The sequence below is a fragment of the Anolis sagrei genome, chromosome X (assembly GCF_037176765.1).
Source record: "Anolis sagrei isolate rAnoSag1 chromosome X, rAnoSag1.mat, whole genome shotgun sequence".
Lineage (NCBI taxonomy): Eukaryota > Metazoa > Chordata > Lepidosauria > Squamata > Dactyloidae > Anolis > Anolis sagrei.
The window spans coordinates 52,781,178-52,789,252 of NC_090034.1; the positions used below are offsets into that span (position 1 = coordinate 52,781,178).

At 38.4% G+C, this 8,075-nt stretch overlaps 1 protein-coding gene across 1 annotated transcript in view; it reads right to left on the reverse strand.

Moving 5' to 3' along the window:
• CSNK1G2 (casein kinase 1 gamma 2) overlaps window positions 1-4,344 on the reverse strand; it is a 36,747-nt gene extending 32,403 nt beyond the window's left edge. Inside the window, exon 1 of the mRNA XM_060785063.2 lies at window positions 4,172-4,344. The gene's annotated coding sequence lies outside the window, so the exon portion shown is untranslated. The remainder of the gene's footprint in view (window positions 1-4,171) is intronic.
• Window positions 4,345-8,075: the final 3,731 nt, after the last annotated feature.

Genomic DNA, 8,075 nt, shown 5'->3' on the forward strand with positions numbered 1-8,075 from the left:
CACATCCTTACACATTTTGAAATGGGATAGCTAGACAGATAGCTAGATAAGTTTCCCCTTTGGTCTCTTTGTGCTCATCCTGCCTCTCCATAAACATTATAGAGGTGTCTAACCTTTTGCTTTGAAGAGAAGGATTAAGAGATGGCTCCCAATTAAAAGCAACGTTTAATATACATCTATACAGAAAGGATGGGGAAAGCAATCGTGATCAAACCAAACACAACTGGCTATAAACCCATCAAAGTTTCGACTTTCGACACTGTCGTTGTTGTGATGTTTATGAAAAGCAGAATAATACTGAAACACAATCAAACCTAGTGAGAGTTTCCTCTTTCAACGCATTGGTGGGTCCCATCAAAGTTTCGAAGTCCAATTTTAAACAATTTATCGAGGCTTTGGAGATGGAAGGGAAGAGAAAGACCCAAGTCCATTTCTTATTTAAAAGCAAACATATATGCAAAACAGGTGAAGTAACAAGGCCAACGCCTTTCCAATCCCTGTATTTCCCCCACAAATCGAACCCTGGGTTGCTGTGAGTTTTCTGGGCTGTATGACCATGTTCCAGAAGCATTCGCTTCTGATGTTTCTCCCACATCTATGGTAGGTTGTGTGGTCCACTGGAAACTAGGCAAGTGAGGTTTATATATCTGTGGAGTGTCCAGGGTGAGAGAAAGAACTCTTGTCTGTTTGAGGCAGGTGTGAATGTAAATAAAGAACAATACTTAAAAACCTGGGGAATTCCAGACATGAAACAATCAAGGCCAGCCAACACCTCCCAGGCAGGAAGTAGCCAGGTTTTAAAGCTGCAAGGCCATTCAATGGTAATCAAGCTGGCCAATTACAACATTCACACTTGTCTCAAACGGACAAGAGTTCTCTCTCCCACCCTGGACATTATTCCAGTTATATAAACCTCACTTGCCTAATTTCCAACAATCTTTGAAGATGCCTGCCATAGATGTGGGTGAAACGTCAGGAAATAATGCTTGTGGAACATGGTCATACAGTCCGGAAAACTCACAGAAACACAGTGATTCTGGTCATGAAAGCCTTGGCAAAAAATCGAATCCATTCTGTACTTTCTCCATCCACTTTCCTATACAATATTAGGATTCTTGTTCTCTTTGGCCATTTACCTCTATTAATATTATCATTATTATTATACTATTCTCCCACCCCCATCCTTATCTGTTCTTCTTTCTTTTTATATCTACATGCTTCTATCCCCCCCCCCCCCCCACTTTAAGCACACTTTGGAAACTCAAGAAAGCAATTTTTTTCACTTTCTCTTCTTTTTCCGTTCTTTTTGCACATTTTTGCACTTATATTGATTCTTCTCTTTGGGCAATGAACGAAAGGGAGGAGCAATCAAGCCATGTTTCTTCCTACTTTTTCCCCTTTATGTATGTTTCTATTTCTTTTTAGACCAGTTTAAGAACTTTTAATTTAAAAAATGGGGTGAAAAAAAGCAATAAATACATTTTCTTTCCAATAATATTAACAACAAATTTTATTTCTTTATTCCCTTTTCCTCTCTTCTACTCCTCTTCTTTCCTCTATCTGATCTATCTATCTGATCTATCTATAAAATTATATATATATGTGTGTGTGTGTGTTTGTATACACCGATACATTCCCTTTTGAAAGTAATTTGGAAAAAAAGCAATAAAGCCATTTTCTTACTATAAGAAGTAGAAAAAATGGGGAGAAAAAAGCAATAAATCATTTTTCTTTCCAATAATAATAATAATAATAATAATACATATTATTTGTTTATTCCCCTTTTCTCTCTTTTGCTCTTCTTAATTCCTATTTATTTATCTATAAAAACAAAACTGAAACTTAATAATTGGTATTCTTAAAAGCTAATCACAAAAGTGAAACTTCATCATTATTATTGATATATGTATCTTTAAAGTGAAACATTATTATTATTATTGCCACAGTGTTTGCCATTTCTCTTTTAAATAAATTAAAAACATTAGAGAGGTGTCTAATAGGGATATATTATTATTGTTACATTAAATAAATTAGAGAGATACGCATATATTAATATTATTAAATTACATATAATATGTATATGTTATTATTAAATTAAGTATAGGGAGATATTAATAATTATATATATATATATACATTAGAGATATATGTATATATCATTATCATATATATATATATATATATATATATAATTAAACAGATATATATTTTGTTATTAAATTAAATAAATGAGACATGTATATATTATTATTATTAAATATATACATATGTATAATTACGGTATATTATTGTATTAGAGAAATATATAATATGGATGTATTATTATTCTTAAATAAATTTGACAGATCAGTATCTATATTTTACTATTATTAAATTAAATATATTAGATATCTTATTATTATTATTAAATTTGAGAGATAATATGGAGACACACACACATATATATTATTAGATATGTGCAATTAACAATTGGAATGGCTGTGGACCACGATTTCAGATTATGTGATTTTTTAATGTTTATATTAAGATGTTTTAATTCTGTGTCTTAATGTTTAAATGCTGCTTATGTTTCATGGTTCAATGTGGTTTTAATTCATAGTATGTTACTGTTTGATTTTATGTTTTGGTTTTTCAGATGTATGTTTGGCATTGAATTTTGCAATGATTATGTTGGAAACCGCTTGAGTCCCCTCAGGGGTGAGAAAAGCAGTATATAAATACAGTAAATAAACAGATAGATACGATAGGTGTATATATATATATATATATATATATATATATAATAAATTAGAGATACATAATATGGATATATTATTATTACATTAGATATCTATATAAATAAAAATGTAATGTTCGTTTGTGGGATTAACAGAACTCAAAAACCACTGGACGAATTGACACCAAATTTGGACACAAGACACCTAACAACCCAATGTACGTCCTTCACTAAAAAAAAATAAATGATTTTGTCATTTGGGAGTTGCAGTTGCTAGGATTTATAGTTCACCTACAATCGAAAAGCATTCTGAACCCCACCAACGATGGAATTGAACCAAACTTGGCACACAGTTCTCCCATGACCAACAGAAAATACTGCAAGGGTTTGGTGGGCAGTGTTCTTGGGTTTTGGAGGTGTTGTTCACCTACATCCAGAGATCACTTTGGACTCAAACAATGATGGATCTGGACCAAACTCTACACGAATACTCAATATGCCCAAATGTGAACACTGGTGGAGTTTGGGGAAAATATAATCTTAACATTTGGGAGTTGTAGTTGCTGAGATTTATAGTTCACCTACAATCACAGAGCATTCTGAACCCCACCAACGATAGAATTGGACCAAACCTCCCACACAGAACCCTCATGTCGGCAACGCGTGGCAGGGGATGGCTAGTATATATATATACATTTTACTATTTTTATTATTAAGAGAGATAATATGATATATTATTAAATATTAAATTACATAAATGTGAGATTGATATATTATTAAATAAATTAAGAGACATAAAATGATACATTATTATTAAATTTTATATATATATATATAATTAGATAGAAAATGTATATTTTACTATTATTATTAAATAAAATAAATGAGATATAAACATATTTTTCTTCTTATATAAATTAGAGAGACATCTATATTTTACTATTATTATTAAATTACATAAACGAGAGACGGAGATATTATCCTTATTATTAGAGAGATATAATATTTACATTTTACTATTATTATTATTACATTATATTGGAGATATATAACATGGATATGGAATAGTAATGATTAAATTAAATTAGGGAGATATATAATATGGATATATGATTATTTTTATTCTTAAATAAATTAGACAATGTAATATTTATATTTATTATTATTATTATTAAATTACATACATGAGATTGATATATTATTAAATAAAGACATACATATATATATACACTATTAAATCAAATCATATATATATATATATATATATATTAGATATTATATATATATATATATATATATATATAAAACTATTATGAAGTTAAATAAGTGAGGCGTGTGCCTGTGGCGCAAGCCCCTCCAAAAGGTGCAAGGCCAACGGAGGCCCTGTGTTCCCCTCAGGAAAACGACGCCTTCCCTCAATTAGTCGCGCATTAGTCGCGCAATGGAGGGCTTTACCTCTCACGGGGCCCTTCGAGGCCGGCCTGCCTTCCTTCCTCGGGGCCCGGGCTCCTCAGCATGGGTGGGGGCTCGCCCTGTTGCCCCAAAGCCCCTCCATTGGCTGTTGTCTCTTTAAACCTCTTTCTGCCTTCTCCTCCCTGAGAGCGAGAGCGACGCCGCTACGTCAGCGGCGTAGCCTCGGAGTCGCCCTATAGCCGTGACGTCACGCCGCCGGCGCAACCTGCTTCCAGAATACCCGCCTCCGCGCTGACTGCGTGAGAGGCCCCTCTCTGGACGCAGGGCGCATGCGCGGAAAAGGACAGGCCCAAAGAGGCCGGAAAAAGCGGAGAGAACAAAGAGGAGAGGGCGAAATGGGAACTTTAATAAACGTCCGGTTCCCTTTGAGAATGCATAGGCATCATCCATTTGAGTGGAGAAAAAAGAGAAAAAATACAGTCTCCTCACTGCATAGTTACCCACTAAATGGTTCTTTTAAAATGTTGGACTCGACGCTGAGGAAGAAAGACGGAGTATAAATAAGAAATAAGACTGTACTGTCGAAGGCTTTCATGGCTGGAATCACTCAGTTCTTGTGGGTTTTTCCGGGCTATATGGCCATGTTCTAGAGGCATTTCTCCTGACGTTTCGCCTGCATCTACGGCAAGCATCCTCAGAGGTGAGGTCTGCTGGAGCTGGGAAAAAAGGGGTTTATATATCTGTGGAATGACCAGGGTGAGACAAAGGGCTTTTGTAAGTTGGGCTGGGTGTGAATCTTTCAACTGACCACCCTGATTAGCATACAATGGGCTGACTGTGCCTGGAGCAAACTCCTCTTGAAAGGTGATTAGATGTCCCTGCCTGTTTTTCTCTCTGCTGTTTTTGCTGTTGCAATTTTAGAGTTTTTTAATACTGGTAGCCAGATTTTGTTCATTTTCATGGTTTCTTCCTTTCTGTTGAAATTGTCCACCTGCTTGTGGATTTCAATGGCTTCTCTGTGTAGTCTGACATGGTGGTTGTTGGTGTGGTCCAGCATTTCTGTGTTCTCAGATAATATGCTGTGTCCAGGTTGGTTCATCAGGTGCTCTGCTATGGCTGACTTCTCTGGTTGGAGTAGTCTGCAGTGCCTTTCATGTTCCTTGATTCGTGTTTGGGCAATGCTGCGTTTGGTGGTCCCTATGTAGACTTGTCCACAGCTGCATGGTATACGGTAGACTCCTGCAGAAGTGAGAGGATCCCTCTTGTCCTTTGTTGAACGTAGCATTTGTTGGATTTTCTTGGTGGGTCTGTAGATTGTTTGTATGTTGTGTTTCCTCATCAGCTTCCCTATGCGGTCAGTGGTTCCCTTGATGTATGGCAAAAACACTTTTCCCTTGGGTGGATCTTCGTCTTTATTCTCATGGCTTGTTCTCAGTCTTGCAGCTCTTCTGATGTCTGAGGTGGAGTCTCCATTGGCCTGTACAGCCCAGTTGAGGTGGTTCAGTTCATCTTGGAGGAGGTGGGGTTTGCAGATTCTTTTTGCACGGTCTGCCAAGGCTTTAATGGTGCTTCTTTTTTGACTTGGGTGATGGTTGGAGTTTTTATGTAGATATCTATCTGTGTGTGTGGGTTTTCTGTAGACGGTGTGACCCAATTGTTGATCTGGTTTGTGGATGACTAGGACATCTAGAAAAGGCAGTCTTCCTTCCTTTTCTTTATCCATAGTGAACTGGATGTTTGGGTGGATGCTGTTAAGATGGTCCAGGAACCTGTTGAGTTCTTCTTCTCCATGGCTCCAAATGGTGAAAGTGTCATCCACATATCTGAACCATATAGTGGGCTTTTTGAAATAAGACTGTATACGTTGATTGGGAAGCTTTGCATTGGTTTCTTTTGGGAGACGCCTGCCACGCCAATGGAGGCTCCTAATGGGATCCGGAAGTAGTGGTTGTGCGCCGAAACCGGCTCTCTTTGGTTAGAGCGCGCTTTGAGAATCCGGCTGGCCTGAGTGGGAGGGGCGTAGAGGCGGCCTGAGTGGGAGGGGCGTAGAGGCGGGAGGGGCTTAGAGGCGGCGAGGGGAGGAGCTATCCGCTTTGCGACAGAAACCGCGCTTTACAGCTTGCCCTTTAACTCTTTCTCGTCCAGATGGTTTTCAAACCTAGAAGGAAGCTTTGGGAAGGAATATCTCTCCCTGCTTATATATGATATTTGAATATGTGCATACACACACAAACATAGTGATAGATAAATATATATTGGATATATGGGTGTGTGTATATATATACACACACATATACAAATATATATGTTTGTGTATATATATATATGTATATAAATTTCTCCAATATATATTTTTCTATCACTATATCTATGTAGGGGCCCCCGGTGGCGCAGTGGGTTAAAGCACTGAGCTGCTGAGCTTGTTGATCGAAAGGTCGCAGGTTCGATTCCGGGGAGCGGCGTGAACTTCCTCTGTCAGCCCTAGCTTCTGCCAACCTAGCAGTTTGAAAACATGCAAATGTGAGTAGATCAATAGGTACCGCTCCAGCGGGAAGGTAACGGCACTCCATGAGGTCATGCCGGCCACATGACCTTGGAGGTGTCTACGGACAACGCTGGCTCTCCGGCTTAGAAATGGAGATGAGCACCACACCCCAGAGTCAGACATGACTGGACTTAATGTCAGGGGACTACCTTTACCTTTTATATCTATGTATGTGTGTGTACATTGCATTGTAGGTCACTTTTGAAAGAGAAAAAAGGGCATGTGAATAAATATATGCTATTTACAGATGTGCCAAATGTTTCAATGCTTTATCGGTTATTGGTATTATGAAGCAGATCTATAAAAATAGCTTTGACTATAACGTATCTCAACACATAATAGTCACACCTTGTCAAAATGATAATAATAATAATAATAAAAACTTTATTTGTACCCCGCTACCATCTCCCAAGGGACTCGGTGCGGCTTACATGAGGCCGAGCCCAAAAACAACAAAAAGGGGTGCGACTATTATATGAAGAAAAAACTGCCTTTAGTCTCCGTTTCCTGTTGTTTAAATAAAGTGCTTTACTTCCAAAAGGGGAGGAGAAGAGGAGGAGGTCCAGTCTCAAACAAGCATTTTGGTTTCTGTTTGTTTGTTTGTTTAAACTGCGGAGCCATTTCAGGAAAAATTCCCCTTCCTTTCCCGAAGGCAAACAGTTTAAAAATGGAGGTTTCTGGAGCTCCACTCTTCTGTCCTCCCTCTGAGGCCTGAAGGCAGTTCAAAAAATCCTGAAATTGCTGTCCCTGGAACTCGGATCTTCATAGAATCGTAGAACCATAGAGTTGGAAGAGACCTCATGGGCCATCCAGTCCAACCCCTTGCTGCCAAGCAGGAAAATCACATTCAAAGCACCCCTGACAGATGACCATCCAGCCTCTGTTTAAAAGCCTCCAAAGAAGGAGCCTCCACCACACTCCGGGGCAGAGTTCCACTGCTGAACAGCTCTCACAATGAGGAAGTTCTTCCTAATGTTCAGGTGGAAGTTCTTCCTAATGTTCAGGCCTTTCCTGTAGTTTGAAACCATTGTTCTATTGTGTCCTAGTCTGCAGGGCAGCAGAAAACAAGCCTGCTCCCCCCTCCCTATGACTTCTCCTCACATATTTATACATGGCTACCATCATGTCTCCTCTCAGCCTTCTCTTCTGCAGGCTAAACATACCATACATTAGCCTCTCCTCATAGGGCTTGTTCTCCAGACCCTTAATCATTTGGTTGGCTTTCCTCTGGACACATTCCAGCTTAGAGTCAGCATCTCCCTTCAATTGTGGTGCCCAGAATTGGACACAGTGTGATTCCAGGTAAAGTGAACTGACTAAGACAGAAGAGAGGGGTAACATGACTTCTCTAGATTCCTATTGATGCAAGCCAAAATCCCATTGGCTTTTTAAGCTGCCGTA